Below are 24337 nucleotides of genomic sequence, written 5' to 3'. Positions count from 1 at the left end.
TTTGGGAAAAGAAAGCGCTGTCGGGGTGGTGATGCTGCTGCCAGCATGGGCAGGGCTGGGGTAACTAGAGAGGTGCTGGGGCATTGACCAGACGGTCATGATGGCTCCTGTGGGGAGAGCGGGCAGAGTGGAGCGGGCAGGTCCCTGTGCTGTGCATGGAAAGTGCACAGCTTGGTGCTAAGGCCTGGCCCTCACCTCAGTAGCTAAAGCCTCTCCACTGCTCTTGGTGTCTCTGCTCATGCCCAAAGGGCTGCCCCGATGAAAGGTGGCTTCCCTTTGCCTTCTGACCAGGAAAATCACACCCAGAATTGACCCCTTGCAGGTGAGGACGGCTATTCTGTATTTCATCAAGGATCTGCTCAGTTCTAACACCCGGAGCTGCTCAGCCTGGGATGTGGTGGGGCACATCTTCAGGGAGTTCAGCCGCGCCACAGGAGGAAGGGTAAGGGCAGTGGGCAGCATCTCCTTTTGGAAGACCCGTGCTGCTCAGAGGCTGATGTCCTCAAACTTTTTTTATTATTTTCATTTCAACTGTTTCTTTTTGAGACCAAGGATACAATCCATTATTTATAACCAAACAAAATAATTTATTTCCCTCTTACCTTGCACATTTCTTTCTTTCTATTATCTTTTATTAAGTATTAACACATATTTAATTTTTTTCTTCTTGTTAATCAGCGTAACACAAATCTTAACTAATTTACTGACTACTGTCTCTGGCTAGTCTTTCTCTGACACTATATGTTGGTTTTGCTCATGTTTGTGCAATGTATAAATGTCCAAATGAAATGTTTAATATCTTGCAGGCTGATAGTCTGCTCATACTTTTCCAAAACATTACCCATAATTCTGATGAAGAATTCCATTTAGCCAATGACATTAATATAATCATTTGCCTTAAGCAGTGCTTAACTTTCCTACTGTTTTCATCCAAGATTCTTCCCTTTCTCCTCTCTGTTCTCTTCTTTCTTTCTTCCCTCCTTTCTCTCCTTTGTTCTTCTCTCCTTTTTGTCCTCTTTTCTCCCCTCCTTTCTCCTCTCTCCCCTCCTTTCATCCCTCCTTTCTCGGCTCATTTTTTTTCTTAATCCTCTCAGTTTAGAACATTATAATTGCTGCAATTTATTATATGTATTTATTATGTTTTCTTAGCAGTTGTATAAAATTCAGCATGTTCTCTCTCAGATAAAATTTCTTAATTTGGTCTATTAGTCCCTATTTTAACAAAACTGTGCAGATTTTCCAGTAGTGCATTATTCCAAATTCATATCTGTGCCTATTTTAACCTTCCTTTTTAGCCCAAATAAAAAACAAACAAAAACAAAACCAATAGTACTTCAAAAGCCTGTTTCAGTAAACTAACAGGAAAATTTGGGTAAAGTAAGAAAAAGGAATATTTTCATTTTCTAAAGGCTTTCACAAATATCTGCAACGATCACAGTCCGCACAAATAATAATTCTGGAAAAATATCTTCACAGTAAGTATAAATGTACAAGTTAATCAAGAGGGAATGCCTCCATAATCTTTGGTCCAGTATTGATGTGTTTTTGTTGTATTCAAAGTAAAATATAGTCACTTGTATAAATCATTGTGACGTCTATCAGTCACATTGCAGAAAAGGATAAGAGAACTTGATTTTATTGGTTTGTTTTGTTTTTTTTTCCCTGAAATACGTATTGCTTTTCCTTGTGGAAGATGGAGAGAATTGAGGATTAAAAAAAAAAAAAAAAGCAATAGGAAAGTTGGGCAATTACTGTAACTACTGTAGCATGTTATCCTATTACTGCTAAGTATAAAAGTTTCTGAGCTTTTGCTTCCAAAATGTCATGTCAGACAAGACCCGGATTACAGCTAGAATTTTTTAATCTTCTGAGTAGAGAAGTCCAACATTTTTATAATAGGATGTGAGCAGTGATACTCTATTGTCCATGACAATGCTACAGCTTTTCAGCTAAGTTTGGCACTAGCTGTATTTTGTATCTGACCTTTGAAGTAGTGAGTCATTTAAATTTCTTCTTCAGGAGAAGATTATTAAAAATCTGTTTCTATGAGATTATATTTTTAGACAGCGTTTATATTCCGTTTATATAGAAAGCAATTTGTTGCCTATATTCCTGTCATATTCATTGTTTCACAGGAATTCCAACACTAAATAAGGCTAAATATGACTAGTACTAGAGACAAAAACCTTCAAGGGCATCCCCAGTACTGCAGGATGTAGCAAGGGTTATGTATTCAGTCTGAATCATTCACAGTGTGAACTAGGGAATTTCATCACTGGAGACAGGTTTCGCTTGTTGAAAATGGCATAAGGAATAAATGTTGATGACCAAAGATCAATTGGTCATTGTAATAAAACTATTAGACCTAACATATTGCCTAAATTTTAAATTGCATGTTTACATTGTCTTTCGTTCCATGTCCAGTTCTGTAAATTTAAATAAGATGGGACACATGTTATCACCATGTACTGAAATATAAACAGGAAAGAAAATGTATTTTGGCAACTAAAAATATCATGACAGAACTTGAGGAGAATAAAGCATATTATTTCTTCCTCTTGCTTTTTAGTGTTTTGCAGGATGAACATGGTAGGTTAAGAAATATATCTTCCAACCCATCAAATGACAAAATTAGTTATGGAAATAAAGTAATAAAAATATTGCAGATTATAGGGTTTATTGCTTACTTGAAATTGCTAAATCTCAGGAGGATTGGTTAAAACATATCTGAATTTGATAATATGTTTTTTAGATTAAAAAAGCTCAGGGATTAAAAAACAAAACAAAGCAAGTCACTTTAAAGATGCACTCTCACTTTCCCTCCTGTTTTTTTTTTTTTTTCCTTCTCCTTCAAATTTATTCTCTTAAAATTTCTGTAAAATATAAATATTTTGAAGTACAGTCTAAAATCTTGTTATTCAGGACAAAGAGCATTCAGAATCAAACAGATTCCTACAAAAGATGAAAACACCCTAGAACAAACAGAACATGAGTATGGAGCATCAGAATGTGACAGACTATGCTGCCACCCTAAGGCTCTGCTGAACAACTTGGCAGCATTTATACAGCTCTAATTTAGCAATCCAGGTGGAATGAATATGTACTTTGGTATTCCTTTTCCAATAATCAGCTAGGCTGATGTAATGGCATCAGTAATTTTATTATTATTATTATTTTAATTGTAAAGTACCTTATGGGTCTTTTGAAATAATCATTCAAAAAAAAAAAGATTGAAAACACTTTTGACATTTCTCTTTGACTCTTATCAGATAATGTTTTCACGTTAGGGTGCAATCCACCTCAGATTTAATATAGAGTTTTCAAATTAAATAATTTTCTCTTTTTACAATGTGAATTATAGTAGCTGATAGCAACTTGATCTGAACTGGGTGTATCCTTTTGGCAACAATTAGGAATGTGTATCTCAGTACTCTCATTTATACAGAATGATTGATCTGGATCCCACATAGTAACTTGAAAATGGTTCATCTCCTTATTTTTTAATGGGTGTTTTCTTGTCCACAACATATGCATGTCTAATTTGCCTAAGTGTGACATATGGCTTCCCAGAACTCATTTTGTCTGGAAGCTTATGTGGTATAGGAAGATTTGGAAATTCTGCTCTACTCTTTCTTATATTATGTCATTGAGTGATTGTGTGCTGCATTATTTGACAACCTCCTCTATCAGCTCATCAGCATAACCTGCAACATGCATAATAATTACAGTTTCATTTCAGGAAATACATGAGAAAGGGTCAAAAATGTGTCAATCTGTCTAGCTTCTTTTTCCATCACATCTGTTTTACTTAGTAGCTGGACATAGTGAGACTGCCTTATAAAATAATAATGCATTTTTAAAACTGGGGTAATCATTTATGCTGTCACATTGCTTATGCATTGTTATTTTATAAACTGGCTTTTGGAGGATTTCCTTATTAAATGTGATATTTTAATAATATTATATGAAAATTAATATGATCATATTACCATATGCACACTTGACCAATTTCAAAATATGGGAGAAAAATTCTGTGTAAAGTTTAGCATTATTTAATGAGCTACGGTTAGCATTCTTTTCATACATGACTAACGGGTTTTTAAAGTTTGTTTTAGACACTGACTATGATACAAATGTATCTCTAGACGGCTGTATGGTAGTATAAGCTGCTGTTATCATCTGGTGTATATAACAGTTGATTCCATAACATGTCTTCAGTAAATTTATTATTTATGAATATTAATTTAAAATAATTTATTCCTAGTAAAGGGATAACTATATTATTGCTATTTGATAAATGGTCATTAAACTTACATAAAATTTTCCATGTTTTGCAGAATATCTTTTTTGACTTTAGACTACTCTAAGTGTATCATAACCGGACACACATTCACAATCTGTGCGCTATATAATTAATATTTGAAAGTTTCACGTTATCCTTACCATTAGTGTAAAATTTATTTGTGATTCAGTTGCCCAATAAATTTATGGAAGGGCTGAAGAACATGTGCTGGTTCACTATATTTCTCCCGAAGCTTGCAAATTCGCTTACTTTTCCTTTAAAGCATAAGAGAAAAGACTCACAGAAACAGGAAGAGCAAGCTCTCTTGTCTGTAACTCATGTAAACTAGTACAGGCAAACACTCCTCAGAGATTTTCAGAATCTACAGACTGCAGAGAGAGCAACTTCTGAGCATATTTGAAATTAGAGCACTTTAAAACAAAAGTGCATTAAGGAGGAAAAATCTTTTTTCAAAATAAAACTCCCGTAAGAAAAGATGGCATTGCGTTTGACTTGTCAGAACCTCTTTATAAGAGGTGATCTGCTTTCAAACTGATGAGAAAGCTTATGTCAAGGACGCAGTCCAACTTGGTATTTTTGTCAAAAATTTCAGAGAGAAAAAAAATGGCCTTAAAGAAGAACATATTTTCTGTAATTTTGTTTAAACTGAGCACAAAAATGTTAAATGCTACAGTGAGAAAGGTGATGAAAAACTCTCTATTAAGTTTGGTTTTATATGAGTCAGAAAAACAACCACTGATGAATTGTATTTCTTCATGGGGACAAAAAAAAAACAGTCAATGACAAACAATGTAAAAAACTATGTACTAAGGTTTATTCAAATCTATGTAATTTATCTACGTGATTTCTACACTTATTAAAATATAGTTATATAGTTATATGTTATGTCCCAGAAGTGTTAAATGATGCAAGCTGTGAAGATGTATATTTATATACAGCTAAATATTCTGAATCACATTGGTGACTAAATTCTAATTTGCTTAGATTTTATTCAGATAAACAAGCATATGAGAATGAAATAACCTAGTTCCAACCTTCCTGCTATGGGCACAGTTTCCAACTGCTAGATCAAGCTCTGGATCAGGTTGTCCAGGTCCCGGCCACATCCATCCCATTCAGTACTGAACACTTCCCCATATGAGGCATTCACAATCGCTGGCAAGTCTGGTACTTCATCACTGTCTCAGTAAAATATTTCCCTGGATATCTAATCTAAATCTCCCCTCCTTTAGTTTAAAAATTTTTCCCCTTATCCAATCACTGTATATCTGTATAAAATGTTGATCTATATCCTGTTTATAATCTTCCATTAAATATTTGAAGGCAATAATAAGGTTCCTCTGGAGCCTTCTCTTTTCCGTTCTTCAGATGTGCTCCAGCCCTCTGATTATCTTCATGGCCCTCCAATATATAGTTGATTTACTTTTTTGTCTGTGTTTGTGATCTGCTAGTAGATGCTAGTTGCTAGTAAGGACTATGCAATAAACCCAGTAGTAGTTTTCTAATCTTTAAAGTAAGCATTTAGTTTGATCCTTCCAGAATGTTTTTCATTACAGTAAAATTTGAGGTTGGCATTCTTAATCAGTGATCTAAGCAAAAACCCATTATGCCCAGAGTCAGACTGTTTTATTTCTTTACATCAGCTTTGGTATCATTTGATCAATCTTAAAATGAACAACAATCTGCTTACTACAGAGATGTTTGTTACAGCAAGCAGAAAAAATACTTAGCGGTATGACTTGAAATCAGTAATATTTGTTAATTTTTTTTCTCATGAAATCTTATTGAACTCCTTCATTTTTCATGAAACCGTATAGAATTCCTTCTTGAGTTATAGGCTGAGAGCATATGCAATTTTTATTTTCTTAAGAGAGCAAGGATTTTTGAAATCAGTAATAGTAGAGCTGTAAATTGGACTAATGATAGCAATTGCACTGTATTTTGATTATTGATAATATTTTAATGAGCCTAAGAATAAGTTTTTTACTCATTTAAATGAGGTGTTTGTTGTTGTCTGTAGCAGGGTTTTCAGTTTAACAAATAAAGCTGTTATGCGAGGTACATTGAGTCCACAGATCAGAAACATCGTAGATTTATAAACAAACTTTAAAGTCGAGGGTAGTATACTGGCTCCATGTTCTCCATTTTTATGTAATATTTCATTGCACACAAAGAAAATAATAAGTTGTTTAACAACCTTAATCTCAAAAAACATATTTGTGCTGATCTAACCTAACTTAAACAGTCCAAAATTTCCTGTAACACTCAATATCATGTTCACGAGGGTTTTGGATCAAATTCTTCTTGCATCTCCACAAACTCACATTCATTTTGAGGTTAACTGTGGAAATCCATAGTAAAATATTCATCTTTATGATAAAAATTCAAAAAACGCTTCAGGACAAGAATTAAGGGAAAACTGGTAGCCAGGAATTTGTCAGCTTTATTCAAGCTTTGATGTATATCTCTAAAAATCCTGTCTTACTCTATATTAAAGTTAATCAGAAAATTAATATGCTGGTTAGTCCTGAGGCTCCAGAACAGGAATAACTAAACAGTGTCTTGCTTTCTCTAGGCACTATTTTTTTTTAATTTTTTTTTTTGAGGGATTCCCTAGCACTTCTGTGTTCTTCTCTTCTCTGAGAGCATATTCCAGTATTCTTAAAACTTTGCTTCCGCAAGGCATTAAAAACTATTGCCACACTGGCCAATGTTAAAATCATAAAGGAATCAGACCTCACTCCCTCGGAGCTGCTTCAGATTTAAAGGAATTTTCTTGATTTAAAGGGATTTGTGACTTTCTGTTTAATTCCTCAGAAGAGATTTTGAGAAAGTCCCCCAGAATCTCAGCAAAGATTCAGTCAGTTGTGATCCAGCTGCAACCAAGAGGGTAAATTTATTCTGGTTGGACTGTCAGAGCGTTATGGACAATGAGATGTATTATTTTGCTGTTTGTGTGCCACTTCTCATCAAATATTTGAAAGCACTTACAGAACCTCCACACTGTGCTTTCTCCATGATAAAGTTAAAGCCAACCATTGATCCTCTAATTCAATATAGAAATATGAGTGATCTTTTTTTTTCTGCAATACCTTTAGTGGTATTATATACCACTGGTTGATACCAGATAAGTATATCAAATATCTCACACTGCTTTCTTTCTTTGCGTAGTGCTATGAATAAGTAGTTTTATTATGCAGTAATATATTTACAGTGCTTTTATAAGCTCTTCAAAAACATTCTCTAAGTACCTAACATGATTTTGACAGAACGCAGCACTATGGTTTGTTCAAGCTTCTATATCTCTCCAAGTATTTTTTTTGCCTTTTAACACATTTGGCCCTTTAACACATGTTAAAACAGACAAGAATATCCATCTTCTGTGTTCAGTACTGTACACAATTTTAACGAGAGTCTGCACACATACTGCGCATACAGTATAAGACAGGATTCCACAGAATAATCAGGTGTATGTTTTACAGAGAAACTGAGTTTGTCAATAGATATATAAGAGATTTCCAAAAGCACCTAAGCAGATTAGATACATAACTCCCATTGACTTTTGGATAGTCGTGTACCTTTGGGAGCTGTGAAATTGAAAATATGACAAGACAGATGATGTTTGAATTATCAGGTTTGGAGTGACATTTCTAATACAATATGAGAAAACTGATCTGTATTGCTGCTGTGGAATATAAGTTGACTGTGAAGAAGCAAAAAAGCTGTGGAAAGACTGAAAACTGGAAAGATAATGAAATCTGTAGAGTGTAAGGGGCTAATCAAACTTCTTAATGCTATTTAAAATAAACTATGAGGAATAGTATAGCAACTGCATAATTCCAGGGTACAGCTCTTCAGGACTACCTCTTTTATCCAACATTATTTATTTCATGAAAGTTTATGGACAGTGACAACAGATGAAATTAAATCAAAAGCAGAAAGAAAGCATGACAGGTAACACAAGATGACAACTTCATTTTACCACTGAGGAGCCAGCCCAAAACTATAGGCAAAAAAGAGGGGTTGGTAATGTCTGTGAGTATTTTGTGGTCTAGCAATTCAACATGCTATAGAAAATCACAAGAATAATATCTGAATAAAAGAGCTATGCTAGAGGGTTTTTTGTTGTTGTTGCTGTTTTCATTGCAATTCACAAAAGCATTCTGTTAGCTCCCAAAATGTTCAGATACTCAAAGATCTTTCCTTTGCTTAAAATTTCTTCAACTTCAATTGAAACAAAAAAGTTTTCCCACATGTAAAGTGAGTCCTGAATCAGACACCAGCAATTTTTTCACTGTGAAATATTTAAATATTAAACCACACACTGCGTTTGATATAGTTTGAAGGATCTTAATATTTCAGTATTGTTTTTAAAAAACAAGTTAAACAGCAATCAAAATCTTCAGGTTTAGAGGTTTAATACAGGAGATACCAAAGATGTTATTCCTCAGAGAATACAAACTCCTTCTCTTTCTAGCAGTAGCAAGAAATTTTAAAACATTTATTTGTGTGTTCATTTATATACAGTGAAGGATAGCTAAATCTGTTTGGATGCTACTCCAAATCTTTCCAACAGCATTTTTTAAAAAAGCTAACAAAACACATACAGATATAACAAACCATACATAGTGAAACACTCAGTACAGGACAACTATGAAACAGCATCATATAGTCCAGACTAATTCTCCAGTCCATAAATTATATTGTCATTTTGACAAATGCATCTGTTTTTTACTTTTTTTTTTTTTAAAAAAAAAAAAAAAAATTAAATGAAAACCTAGACTTGGAATGAAACTAAAAATGGAATAAACATGGAGAGGGTTCTGACAGAAAATAAAACAGTGTTCCACCTGGTTTTAAAGGATACCCCACCCTTTTTTCATTGAGTCTCCTCTGTCAGAAAGCTCAAGGATACAGCTTTCAAATGGGATGTGGAAACTGATGGTTTATCCTTATTTCCCCATTTACATCACCAAAGGGCCCTACTGTGGCTGAGCTTTCCCTAACCCACTAGCGATTGATGTTGTGTGAGTAGCTGGGGATACAAGGGAGAATGCAGGTACTCATGCTTCTCTTTCTTCAGTCTCTTTTATGGCACAGTGCTGGAACATAAGCAGTAAAAAGATGGCAAGTAAACAACTGTACTGTCTTCAGCTAGAAGAACAATTCATGAATAATTTCATCTTCCCCTCAAATTCCTTTTTATTTTTAATATTAAAAATATGTGAATTTTCTAATAAATTCAGAGGGTTTTGATTACAGTTATTCATTAGAAATCAAGATTTCTGACATGTAGTCATTACTTCTGCTATATAATGTCTAGCTATGTTTTACCTTCTGGCTTATTATCTATTTGTACCAGGTAGTTAGATGTCCAAATAAATGTGCTTTCATACTTAGTGGTATCCCAACTTAGAGAAGAGTGTTTAATAGCTATTTAACGGTTTAGAGTTCAGTCATTGTTTTCCAAGTGAAGACTCTGTCAGCAAAGACAGGAGTGAAAAAAATCTACTCTTTAAGTTAATTGAGCATCTTCGAGATATTGTTTTGTTTTCTTGTTTTTGTCTCAGAAAAATCAATATAATTCCATGATAAAAAGCTGATCATTGTTATATGTTTTACTTGTGCTCCTCCTGTGAGAAACATGCTCAAGATCAAAAATTTTTAATCAGGCAAAGATCTCTGTGAAGAGCAGTTTATTCATTATTGCAGTTACAGGCTCATACCCCCTACTGACAAGGGAGAAATTGTGCACGTGATCAGTGATATCCATTCCATTATATGCTCTGGGTCCGACACAGGTAATGCCTCTCCTGGCACTCATTGGCTGAGCATCTTAGGCTCATGGCCTTCTGACACTGTTGTTACCTTACATTTCCATACAATGTTTGGTACCAACCCATTGGTGTTAGATATGTTCTCTTTTTATGGTGACAGGTGGACAATATTCTCAAAAATTAGCATGCTCGTTCTGTCCTGTACCAGACTCTTCCCTGCCTTACCTAGTGCCTATGCCAATTCCACTCAGGTTGGAATGTCCCAGTCTCAACTTTTCTCTGTTCAGAAGCTTTCTTTGTGAAAGGCAACTTATCCTATGCTACATACAGAAATACTGGAAATTTCCACTGCACACAATCTACTTCTCACACTCACTTCCATTCTTCTGTACAAAATAGGACCAAATTTTTTGTTATCCATTTTGTTTTATCAGGATAGCTCTCTGATACAACCGTTAATAGTCAGTTTAAAGATAAATATCAGGCTTTATCCAATTCTGGCTAGAATCATTGATTGAATTTCCTAATGACAGAAGAATTAAGTAATGGGCCCTAAGTAGAAATGCAGGCAACCATGTGAAACCATGTGCCAAATTGATATTTCACCAGTTCTAATAACTTATTAGGATGACGGCCCAGGAACGTCACAGAGCTGAATGATAAATCTTCACTCTGTTTCTTTTCTAGTTTTTCTTTAAAATTATTTTTCTATTACAAAATTAATTGGCATTTCATGTTGGCAACCAATGTCCTTTTTAATAATATCTAAAGTAAAGAAGCTCACAATGTTGCTAAATGCTGTCAAAAAGTAAAACAAATGCTATTGCACAATAAACAAGCAGGTTTAAGTGGTCTTGAATTCATTTCTTATAAGACTAATCCAACAATGACTATTCATTTAATCTCATTCATGTCGGATGCAAAACTTCAGTAGTATATAGGCCTGTAGACAGGGAGAATTTCACAAAATGGAGTAAACTGTAAAAGTGGGTTTGGAAGTACTCTTCTACATTTGAAGAGTAGAAGAATAAATATATCTGAAGACTGAATAAGCTTTAGGCTGCCGTGAGAATTCTGGAGAAGAAAGCTAGAAAGGAAAATTAGTCATGAATTTTATGTAATATATGGTCACATAGTTTTTCAAGTGATTTAAAAGGGACAATAAGATTTTAATAAGAAAAAAAATGTCAATTATACGCAAAGGTTAGAATTTGTGATTTAAATTAAAAGAGAAATTATTTAAATAAAAGGTATATAATTACAAGGATCAAAAAATCCTACATTATGAACTTCCTAATAAATATCACTGATCTAATGCAGCCTTAGCAGAAATTAGAATACTTTTCCCATCCTTTCAGTGTTTTAAATACGGGCAGACTGTAGAGATTTCAGCTGGTAACATGCAACTAATATATACTTTATCACCCTCCCTTACTCTATATTTTGTTCCAGAAAGAGGCTATTGAGTAGCATCCATTTCTTGAGCCTGATCAAAAGACGCAGGCTTTACAAATAGTACTAAACTTGAGTACAAAACAAGCTGGGAATATTCCCAAGTTTCAGTGGTGTGGCTCTATTCTGACGCTGGGTTCTTAAACTATGACTATGTATAAGTTGACTGTAGCAAAGAGAAAAAAACTGCCTAGAATATAAGAAGTGCAACTTGTGACAGCACTAAGAATCAGGATCATCACTTGCTAAGCAGTAAATGAAAGCAATATACCTTGCAGAACCTTGTTGCACTTGTTTTTCCTTTCTATACTTATATTACTAGTGAGTTTCTGCTTTGCGCTGTTTGTGGTCAAATGCATGCCTTTGCATGTTAACCAAGGTAGGAGTTTTAAAACTTACACTCTCAGGTAGAGAAATAAGGTAGGTAGACCATAAAAAAGATATGAACATTCCCAGAAGTATATCTGTTTTTGCACTCATTTGCAGGTCTATAACAAGATTTTGTAAGGGGAGCACATATTTGTACTGCTGCAGAAGAAACCAGAGACTGGGACTGTGAGGATCTCACTAAATTGGGCTGTGTGCATCTAACTAAATTTTAATTGCTGAATGTGTATCCAGGCCAAAAGACCCAGCCCTTAAAAATAAATAAATTAGCAAAAACAAACAGAAAAACCCACTACATCAACAAACAAATTAACTAAGGAAGTATGAGTTTGTTTGGCAGTCTCTAGAAGATCATGATATTTCCATTGCTGAGGAAAATATTAATCTTGTAATATTGTGATCAGGTCTTTTAGTAATAAAAGTAAAGTAAGAAGTGGTAATCCCTCTGTGAGTTAAAAAAAGACATCATAACAAATAAGAAGATATACCTAGTACATCCAAAGTATACAAAACAATTTGGTAATTTAATTCCTTCTTCAGATTATGAAATGACTGTAGAAGATTTTTCTGTATAAGATCTTTCTCTGAATATTAAAAAAAGTTTAAGACTTGCTAAAAAAAAAAATCCTCATTTATTATGAGTTAGGTAATTCTAAATCAACATAAATATGATCAAATAACTGGAGATTTAACCTTACTAAAAGTTCAAACTTTGCCTTCAGATACATGAACTTTGAAAGAATGCTCATGGGCAGATTTTAGGCCCTGATGTACATAGTACAAATTTAGCAAATATATTATTGAAGCCATGCTCTGTAAATAGATTTCAAAGCCATGAGTGTTAACCGTACTGCACAGGGAATAGGCCTTTGTGAAGAACTCAGGAGGATTGAAAGTAATTCGCTGTTTGAGGTAATGGTAGTCCAGAGGATTTGTAACAGTTTAAGGCTACATTGCTGAAATAATTTATTAACACATGGTAACATTGATGGAAATAATTTTGTGGAATTATATGGGGAGTTTCTCAGGCTCTGATATTGAAGTTATTCAATTTTTCATTACAACCTACCATTTTCATATATGTATAACATTGTCAGGCTTCAAAAATGCAGTTTGATACCTAGTTTAAAATTAGATTTTTATTTTTAGAGTTCAGCTATACTGCAAAAGTTATTTTGTTTTTTTTTGTGGGTTTTTTTTTGGTAATGCTTTGAGAAGCAAGGTTTGCAACAGACGCTGTAGATATCATTATCTGGTTGATTTGGTTTTCCTCACCATCTCTATTAATCCATAGAAAAAAAAAATGCTTTGGGTAGATTATCAGAATTTGAAAGAAAGGCTATGTGGTCCAAATGGTGCCTTTCTAGAAATTCTTTCTCATTTAGCTTTACTTGAAGAACTGAGGGAAGAAAAAAAAAAGGCACATACAGTTGCTTTTGACTTTTGAGTACAGCAAGTGTTTGAAGTGCTCCAGTATTTATTTCTGAGGTATGTGTTCAGTTTCCTCATCAGCCTGTGTCCTGGAACCTGTTTAAAGCCGATGAAAATAAATGAATACTTGTATTAAAATTTATTTATTTATTTATTTTTAATGTTTTTCTGCTCTGCAGTGTAGGGTACTCAAGGAATGGATGTTTACAAATATCAATCCCCAGTTAAAAGCCTGGTTATACAATTCATCCTGTACTTCCTATACAATTTCATCCTGTATAAGTAAATCCTGTGACCATTAGAAAGACATTAAATAAAAATGATGTAGAAAGCTGTATTTCTATACATGCCATAAATTAATAGAATGACTTGAAAGAGACTTTAAAGCTCATCTAGTTCCAGCCCCTGTGCTATGGGTAGGGTTGCCATCCACAAGATCAGCCTGCTTAAGGCCCGTGTAACCTGACCTTGAATGCCTCCAGGGATCCACACCTTCTCAGTGCAACATGTTACAGTGTCTCACCACCCTCCTGAGGAAAGAATTTCCTCCTAACATCCCATATAAATCTCCCCTTTAAAAAAAAAAAAAAAAAAGTCTGAACATCTGCAGGATGAAGAAATATAAGAAATATAAGGAAAGGGTTTTTATTACAGTTTAAAGATTACTAAAACTTCTTTTAACTATTTGTTTTGCATTTGTTGAGAGGCCTAGGTTACCTTTGCCTGCTCTATGACTATTTAATTTTTTTTTATTTTATTGGAACTTTTGCAATAAGTCACAGAGTATCGCTTCACAGTCATAATACTGTCTAACATACTGCACAGGTAAAACCTGTGTTCATGGTCACTCTTTCATATTATTTTGCTGGAAACATGATGTCACATTTAAAAAGTATCAGATACCAAGTTGCCTGTGTCCACTGCTGCTTGGACATTTTCCCCTTCTCGTCATCTCACATCATTGTAAGAACTGGGTTAGGAGAAAAATGACTACTGTACTTATGCCGTAAGCTTTATTATTACTTTTAATACTGCAAGAACTATATTTTAAAATATATTTTTATTTGTTTATCCTGAAAATATTTTGTTTTTGAAAAATTTGATAGATATTGTGACAGAAAAATTGTATTATTACTTTATTATAGCTCAGTTATTTTACGCAAAAAGTTGAAACGTCGTGAACTGCTAGTCACGTTAGTTTGCAGAATCAGTGTATTTCAAGGATCTTCCAGCTTCATGTAGTAATAATATATTTCACTGCATTCTAGCACCTGAAAGTTCCATCTCTACATCATCTGTGAAAAGATGAAAACGCCTCCAACCGTACAGCTGAATTACGAATTTTGCTTTCAAATACAAAAGCTGCTAACATTTCTTACATGAATGTTGGCCAAAAACTACATAAGAATTCAAGTTTCATCCAGGTTCACTAATGAAGGAAAAAAGTAGGGAGACTAAAGGAAAAACCTTTGGTCAGCAATGTGTACTGAGGGATTTAAAATTACCCACTGGCAATTTACAAAATAACAAACCCTTGAGAGCATATGTAAAGTCCTTGCCATTTTTTTCCATTTGTCAGTGTAATTGAGGTACAAATTTGTAGTATAATATTATGCATAAATACTTTTAGATCAACAAGTCTAGAGGGAGAGCAGTTACAGCTTCAGAGTTTAGTCCCAAAATGTGGATGCCATTGCTCACTGCATGGAGCTATTCTTGATTCCACAAAATGAAAATAGAAAAATAATTTCTGAATTGAATTTTTAAGATGCACGCAAGCAGTGAAAAATGTGATTCTTTGGAGACACTATATTTGGTAGGTCAGAGTGCAGGAATTCTACTAAAATACATAGGTTGCTCTGAAAGTAATGCCTCCTATTTATTTCCGTGGAAACTACAAGAGATAATAAGAGCAAAAAAACCACACTATTTGATAGAGCAAATTCTCAGATACAAAAAGCTATTTTTCAACATAGTTGCTACCATAATCTTTTCATTTTTGTCATCAATGAACAAGAGCCTTCATGAAACAGTTGTGAAAATTTGCACCATCAGAGGTAACCCACTGTTGTACAGCTGCTGCTGTGATGGTGTTGTTACCGAAATGCAACACATCATCTCTGTGTTCACATCCACTGTTTGGTCTCCACAACCATTCAGCAAGCCTCAATGCAGTGGATATTTTTTTCTGCATGGAGGAATTCAGTGATACACCTTTGCTTCATATGTACTTCCATGTCAGATACCATTTTGTCAGACTGCCCCTCTACTGACATCTATCACACAGCAACAAAATATAGTGGAAAATTGGTGGGAACCTCTACTGTCATCCCATCAACACTGCCTCTGACATTGTAGGTCAACATGAAAAACTAAGAGGCATTATTTTAGAGAGGCCCTCATACAATTTTTTTATTTTTTTGACGAGGATCTTCAAATAAATTAAAAACAATATAGCTGGTGTTAGTATGACTTCTATGGATCTTCAGGATTTTGTGCAATGGCTATTTATCTGAAGTAAAACATATAAATAAGGGATTGAGTTCTAGGTTTTCTAGCTCCCATGAAAGCTTCCTCCATTTTAGCTGAAGAACGTGCTGGTTCTCATACTTTTTCTCAGTTCTGGTTCAAGGAATTTACCTTTCAAGAGTGGCATAGCTTTAAAGAAAGGGTGCTATAATCATTTCCTGATCTCAGATCCATCCTTGTCTACAGCTTGATGATTGTACCACATCTTTGGGAAGCAACAAATCTTCAAATCTTGTCAGACTGAAGTAAGAACAAAATCAAATCTTCCACCTCTAAGAAAACTGCTCTAACAACACTGCTATTAAGAAAATAAGCTGGTGACAGTAGTGGCATTTGAAAAGAAAGAAGCAGGCACTGCAGTATTGTGGGAAATGCCTGACCTTGATACCATGTGTTAAGTATTATCTGAAAAATGAATTGGGGTCAAGCTCATGTGGAGACAAACATTTGTATGAGAAGACGTACTTTAGCAGTCACAATTTTGAGGGTTCTATGGCCATATTATGAATGTAAATTTTCAAATATTTAGGGACTACTTAAAATTAAGGTTAAAAAAACTACAACTAAAACAGTTATAAAATTTATATGTCATTAACACTAAGTGGACATTTGAATTTTCAAGATGACAACTTTTGATGTAGACCACTGTATTTTAATAGTCTAATTTAGTGGTCTACATATATTTTGGGGGAGGTAGGGAAAGGATACAGCTGGAGTAACATCTGTTGAATTATTTTGCTCTGAAAGCAGATTCAAATTACTTGCAAAATTATTTCCTGAAATTAGCTAAACTGTTAGATTTTATAATCTAGTTTGAAATTTGACAAACTAAACATGTTCTGTGCATTTTATTAATTTGATTAAAATTTCTAATCAAGCAAATATTCACCTAAATAAACATATTAGTACAATTAATTAAACTAATTGCAGATAGAACAATTTAATTGGGTCACAGGAAAGACTGAGACACTAAGTGACTATTTTCAAACAGGAAAATCTTCAAATAGAGCAAGTAATCACTGAATTACAGGTTACATAAATATATGAGATTAGGTTGTTCTACACTAAAATTTCATTAGGAAATAACTTAGATTAGATGTTAGGAGGAAATTCGTTACTCAGAGGATAGTGATTCACTGAAACAGGTTGCCCAGAGAAGCTCCTCTGGGTGCCCCATGCTTGGAGATGCTCAAGGCTAGGTTGGATGGGGCCCTGGGCAGCCTGAGCTGGTGGCTGGCAGTCCTGCCCACAACAAGGGGCTGAGACTGGGTAGGCTTTAAGGTGCCTTCCAATCCAAGGCATTCTATTAATCTGAGATTCTATGAAATAAAATCCAAAGTCTTTAAACCTTCAGTTACAGTTTCCTAGTGGAGAAAACAAAAAGAAATATGTATGTGTTCTTCATAAAAGTGCCTGCTCTGGGTTAAGCTACTTACTTGACACAAGTTTAATATTCTTAATCAGAAGAATTGGCTATATTGGCTATTTTTTCCAGCTGTCATCATTAGCTACCTAAAGGTATTTTTTTTCTAAAGCAACCCAAGTAGTGCTATTTTTAAACTCATGTATATTTATTTATTTATTTTTATCAACAGATGTACTTATTTTAGAAAACTACAAATGATATTTTCTCCTTCATACCTGTTATTTTGCATAGGTATCAGTCAGATTGCTGATAACAACAACAAACTTGTTTTAGCTGTTTTAACTCTGGATGGTATGCCAAGGAGGGAAAAAGCATGTTACTATTTTAACAGGAAGCCTTGTTGGGATTCTTACTAAAATTGAGTCACGCCTCACAACACCATGTCATCTCATTTGGTGGGAGCAGGAGACAGGAAATCACAATTCCTGTTCCTTAATGCACAGGCGCACCTGTAAATCAGAAAATCTTCCTCTCCAGTTTATCTCATCACAAGTTGGCTCAAGGGAGCAGAATACTCTTCCTTTCTGAGCTTAAGTCTCACCCTAAACACAGAAGTTTGTCCTCAGGTTCTAGCTCCCTTGGATGTCTCTAAATGCTGTCTTACTATTCTTAAGCATTTATTAGCTCTATCTACTGTTCTTCATGTCAGTCTGCCAGCATAAACCACCAGTGGCTTTGAGGTTGGGCAGCCCCAGGCTAATCTACAATTACCGTGGTATTTTTCATTACTCCCTTCCTTTCACCGAAAACTTCACCAAAAATAAAAGAAAATTACCTTTGTTATTCAGCTCCTTTGACATTAATCTAGTTAGTTTGAGTAAGGTGGCTGCAGTCCATCATCTTGGCAGTGCCCTCAGGATAGTTACAGCTAAGGGCACTGCTGTTCTGACAGATTCCTTATTCTGTTATAACAGAACCAGATTTAACCATACCTGGTTTAGAAAGTGGAATACAGTCTGACTATCCATTGAGAGATAGGCTTTTTTTTTAACAGAATGTACATATTCTCTAGGGAAACAGTATCATAAATTGCAAAATGATAGCTTGTTTTACCAGCAGTCCCTGGCAGTAGATGACCAGACAATCCCTGAATGAACATGGATTGTAAAAATCTTTTCATGCATGCTACTTCTTGCTGTGTACCAGGACAATCCAAAATCATATCTTCTCTATTTCCGAGGAAAACTAATTATTCAGTGCTTGACTGCACCCTTTCTGATGAAAAAGGGAAAGGAAAAGGAAAAGAAAGGAAAAGAAAAAGGAAAAAGGAAAAGGAAAAAGAAAAAAAGGAAAAGGAAAAGGAAAAGGAAAAGGAAAAGGAAAAGGAAAAGGAAAAGGAAAAGGAAAAGGAAAAGGAAAAGGAAAAGGAAAAGGAAAAGGAAAAGGAAAAGAAATACGTATTTCTTTTCTCCATTTTACATGTGTTTGGTTTATTTGTTTTTTGTTTGTTTGTTTGTTTTTTCTGCTATCATTTTCAAATTCAGGCTCAATAAAAATGAAAGACATTTATGCCAGCAAAGTCAAGGTTTGGACCTACATTCTTTATGCTTGAACAGAGTTAGAGATCAATTTCAAATTAATTTAATAAACTTGTTAAAAATATAGAAATAAAACAATTCTGAAGTATTCAAATTTAGACATCAAAAAAGGTACTGTCTCTGTTTCTTACTATTAAATCATTAATTATCTTCTGTTTATTAAGAAGTAATTAAATATTTGCAAAATAAATTAATTTAAATATTTCTATTTGTTTAAAGAAATTACTATGTATATTTTAATATTCGGATTACTTCTTACATAGAACTGATTAAAATATCAAAGAATTTTGGTATACTAAGCAATTTCCTAATCAAATAACAATGAAATGAAAGCTGCATTTAAATTTACTAGATCTTAACCAAGTTATAACATATTTTCATCATTTAAAGAACCAAGTAAGTTTTCTTAGGGAAATAGAAGCATTAATTTTTCATGACAAGTACTTCTTGGAAATTATTTTACAAAATAGATAGTTTTGACATGAAAGGATGAAAAATTTCAAGTATCTGTGAAAGAAAGGACTTCCAGATTTCTTGTTTAGAGACTTCCTTCTCTCATATTTACTATAATAAACAAAAATAAACAAATACGGCACAAGAATCTTAAAAGATCTTACAAGAATCCTCTATTTCATCATCTGGTTCTTAGTCTTGGTATGTACTTGGAGGTTACATTTAAAAACTCTCAGTCAATGCTTAAATAACATGAAATGTCAGCATAAATAATGTAATAATAATTGTATCAGATTTCTTATTTTAGTCTCCACATTGCACAAGAGAGGGTTAAACAGACAGTTGATGAATCTACTGAAACAAACAGGAAAAATAAGCTTAGAATTTTTGTGCAAAAATAAGTCATCCAAACACAGTTTATCCCCAAAAAGGTTGGTTAAAAGACTGTTGGCTAAAGACCACTCAGGCTTCTTAGTAGTAGTAGAAAAAGTAATAGTAGTAATAACTTGCAGATATTAGTTCTCACCATTCATTTGAATATAAGAAAGGAAGAAACAGCTCTTAAGAGATATTTGACATGCACAAACTACAATTAAGAATGCGTATAAATATATGACAAGTAAGTGAAACTAGATTTGTGATTTTAGCAGTATTTTATTTTAGAACTCCTAAAAAATATCCATTTCCAGTATCTTTAAGATGTGGTATCAGGTGTCTGGGAAGGGTGAGCATTAACTACCGACAAGAATATGGCACATGCAGTGATTCTGATAACCTGTATCTCCTAGAATATTTCTTTTATATATTTCTTTTATATATTTATTTTTCATGGAAGAGGAACAAAGAATCAGAAGATGCCCATGAAAAGCTTTTGATTTCAAAACCAGCATTGTTGTGATTTAATGGAAAGCTGCTACAAGGAGAAAAATGTGACCAACCATAGGAAAGTGAGTATATCTGCAAGAGAATTCTTTTAGGAAGGGGAAAACTGACAAACAGACACCAATGTACATTATGAACTGTGTCTAAATCTCTCTTTATTTGGAGGATTTTGAATATGCTTTATGGAATAAGTATTAATCGCTAGTTTCATTTTGGAAAGGTAATGAAATATTACTACTTACGTAAACACTTAATAGTATCTTATGTAATTATGTAACGGATAATATAATAGATGCTGTCATCCATTGCCATGTATCATAAATGTCAAGGACTGGACTTGCTTCTGTTCAACCTAAGATAAAATTCTGTTTTCAGCCTGAAGTATAGTGTCCTGTGTACTTATATTGTCTCAGTCAAATTACCAACAAAACACTTGCTTCAATGACATACTCTTATTTTCCTCTAAACATGCAGTGATTTCTTTCTACTTTCACTTTTTACAAAAAACTAATCATCCCTACAATCACAGTTTCATTTCAGAATAAGAAACTTGAAATGTAAGCAATTCACTTATTGCTACCAACATGTAAAAGCACTGAGTTTTAACTTTTTTGTTATTTGTCCTTCCCCTGATACATATCTAAACTATTATAAGACTGATACTCACTCTGAATTCAACTTGACATTAAACTTTCTACCCAGAAAGAGAACACTTATCTTTTATGTACAACTCTTTTGGTGATATAAATGATGAGAAATTTAGGTGGAAAATTTTGGTAATCCAGAACACTAAATTATTGCAGTATACCTTAACCAGCAAACCCTTGGAGAAGATGGGATGTCATTTGCTTTCATATCTCTATCTAAAAAGTGTGAAGAATACAAGATTTAAAAGAGTAGAGAGTGAAAAATTATTTTAGTAATATAGTAAGGCTGCTCACTTCCTCCTTCTCTTTCCATCATCTTAACTTGCACTTGAATATTCCCAATACTCTCCTCTACCTGCTCTCAATTAAAAGAAAATTATGACTGATACAATACCTTGTTGCAAATGTCATAGTACTATGTGATTTCAACAGGTTTGAATTTTTTAATAGCTTAGGAGCTCTGCAGAACAATTTCCTTTCTTCGTTTCATCACTATCTTAATGGAGGAACAGCAGTAAGCTTGCGAATTAAAGCTTGCTAGATCAGGGAGTTTCTGCACAAGAACTCAAATCTCTAGTGAGTGGCTTGCTGCAGCTCTACAAATCATTCTGTCAACACAAATTGTGCTGTTAAAATACACATTTAAAACAGTGCTACTCAAATATGTAATGTGAAGGTAATTGAAAACCCAAAGTGCATACAAATAACTAGATAAAGTGAGCAGTGAGGGAATAAAGAACTAAATGAAAATACAATGAAATGTAAATAAGCATTACTGTAAAAAGAATATAGAACATTTACTTTAAAAACCAGGTGAAAATAAACCCCATACTTTGCTGCTTAACTCTTCACCTATTCTGCACACAGTGCTATCTACTGAGGTGTGATGAAGAATTATGGTGAAAAAATAAAGAAAACTTTATGCCTCATAGGTTTCCCACTGAAATGCAATAAGAAATGTGTAATCTGCAAATGCCCAGAAGACATCCAGCTAGGAGCTCTTCATCTCATTAATGTTATCATTGATTTCCACGGGAGGTTGCAATTAAAAGAAAAGATAGAGATCCATGGCAAATCCTAATCTTATAAGTTTCTTTTTTTAAATCAAGGAGTTAAAAAAAAAAACAAAAACAAAAACAAAAACGCTAAACACACTTCAGCAGTATACAAATACTAAATGAGTATAGTGTAGAAATACTAAACGAGTATGTATCTTTTATAAATACTAATATAGGTAAGATGGTATCAAATCAATAAGATTTATCCATTCAAGTATTTATCAGACTATGCTGCAGAAGTAGAAACACATGTGTACATGTGTACATCTGGCACTCACCAGAAATGCTAAATGAGAATAAACTTGAATTATTTATCTTTATCCCTCAATTATAAATCTATGTATGAATAAGGAGGATAGAATAATACTAAAATCAACTTAAAACATTCATAGCTTTAAGATTACAAAAAAATATCCAGTTCAGCTCTCTATGGACTTAAGCTTTTAGATATGACAAAGATGCTAATAAAGGGTTCTGTTGAATAGATCTGTTCTATTAAACACCTGGGCCAGCATTTTGTGGTTGGACTTGATGATCTTGAAGGTCTTTTCCAACCTGAGCAATTCTATGATTCTATGATTCTAATAACCTTGAAACACAGATGATGATCAAGAAAGCAGAAAGAGCAAACATACAGACAGCAATTCAGTGCACACTACCCACTGATTACATAAACTTTCCACATAAATTCTTGTCCATGGCCTAGTCTGGGAGGTTGATGATTCCTAACCTTGTCTCAGCTAGAGGTCACTAAGATCCTCTCTGGAAAAGAAGCACACCTTTCACCTTCTGTGAGCAGGGACAGTAAAATTAACCAATAACAACTGTTCAAGTAAGGTGTTTCTAATATGTTATAAACTTATTTATAATATACTCTAATAATTATATTATCATATGACAGGCACATCATTTTAACTAGATGTCTATATTAATCATAAAGTGTGTATATGTATATGTTTAGAAATGTAGAAGTTATTTTAGATTATTTTTGTATTATTTTCCACTGAAGAAATAATTATATATATTTGAAGTATATCTTACACCAGAGTGCATGTGTACACATGGGTAGGTAGATGACTAGAGGAATAGTGAATCTGATTGTTTTCTTTTTCTTAATTTTTTTTGCCTATGGCAACACTAAGAAAAAATGTGAGGCTGAGCAGCAAGATATAAGCAGACTGGCCTTTTCCTCAGTTCAAAACACTAAAGAAAGGTGAGATAATCTTCCTCAGAATTGAAAATCTTTCAAAAATTAAGGTGAGCTAGGCGGGATCAAAGCCAGGAACAAGAAATGTACCTGCACAGAGTGAAGCAAATTCAAGATCTTCTTGTTGAAATGGTGGAAAGGAAGGAATTTTGCGCAGAAGGACCACAACATCAACATCAGCTGGAAAGCTTTGGACCAGAAAAAATGGCTGGATGGACACAGTAATACAGAAAGAATAAAGCAGCCACTAGGAACATTTATTTCCAAGTTTTCATTGAATTTGTTTCAATAGATATGTGCTTTCTATTTTAAAGTTTTATGTAGATCTAGTTGAATATTTTTGTGTTTTTAAAGCTTAGCTTTTTTTACACTGGAGAAGCTGTACTGTCTTTGTGCTTGTCACCTAAAATAAAGATTGACATAATTTGTCAAGGTCCCACCACATACATTTCTTTGTTTCTCTCTCTCTATATATATATACACGTCTATACAGATATACAAATATACAAATTTATATGCATGCATTAATATGTTTTAATTGGCACTGATTTTATAAAAGTATTTATTCATACATGAACAAAAAATATTGTATGTATTAAAACATATAGATATGTGTACTTCTTAAGAAGCTGCTCCAGTGTTATCATATTGTATTTTTAAGCATACAGGCATAGTTGGCATACTAGCATTTTCTTTTGAAGAAAATGATATTATTAAAAGTCATAACAGCAATTTCAGTTTCTGTGTCTAGACAAATTTCCATTTCAATCACTCTGTGGAAGTCCCAATCCCGTTCTACTATTTAGGACTGATTCTCATTTATACATGTAGGAAGTAATACTCTACAGGTTTTAGAAGGTTTATCTGTGATGGAAAGAGAGAAAAAAATGATGAAAAGGTATAAAACATCAAAGAAACATGTCCAATTTGTTTGTTTGTTTTGTATCAATCAGTGTTTCATTTTTTGTTCAAATAACAGAACAACATTCTTACGAAGCCTTTTTTTTTCCTACATGCAAATTTGTGGATTTGTGATTGTACAGTTTAATAACCTAATGTTAACATCATTTCTAGATCATTTCTAGATGAAGCTCTCAACAGGAATATATGACTGATAATTATATTATTGCTTTTTTTTTTTTTAGTGCAGTGCCTCCATCCACTTAACTGCACAAGGAGGAAGAGAATTTGCTAAGAATAGGGCCTCATATTTTTCTGATCTGACAATCAAGCATATTTTATTCATG

The 24337-nt window shown here is 33.7% G+C and overlaps 1 long non-coding RNA gene across 1 annotated transcript; it reads left to right on the top strand.

Moving 5' to 3' along the window:
- The first annotated feature begins 325 nt into the window (after positions 1 to 325).
- LOC125689301 (uncharacterized) lies at positions 326 to 24337 on the top strand. The gene is made up of 3 exons (XR_007375184.1): positions 326 to 442; positions 20132 to 20243; positions 24236 to 24337. It is a non-coding gene; the product is annotated as an uncharacterized LOC125689301 (long non-coding RNA).

Source organism: Lagopus muta, chromosome 1 (genome assembly GCF_023343835.1).
Source record: "Lagopus muta isolate bLagMut1 chromosome 1, bLagMut1 primary, whole genome shotgun sequence".
Lineage (NCBI taxonomy): Eukaryota > Metazoa > Chordata > Aves > Galliformes > Phasianidae > Lagopus > Lagopus muta.
This window is presented reverse-complemented; position numbering and strand designations above follow the sequence as displayed.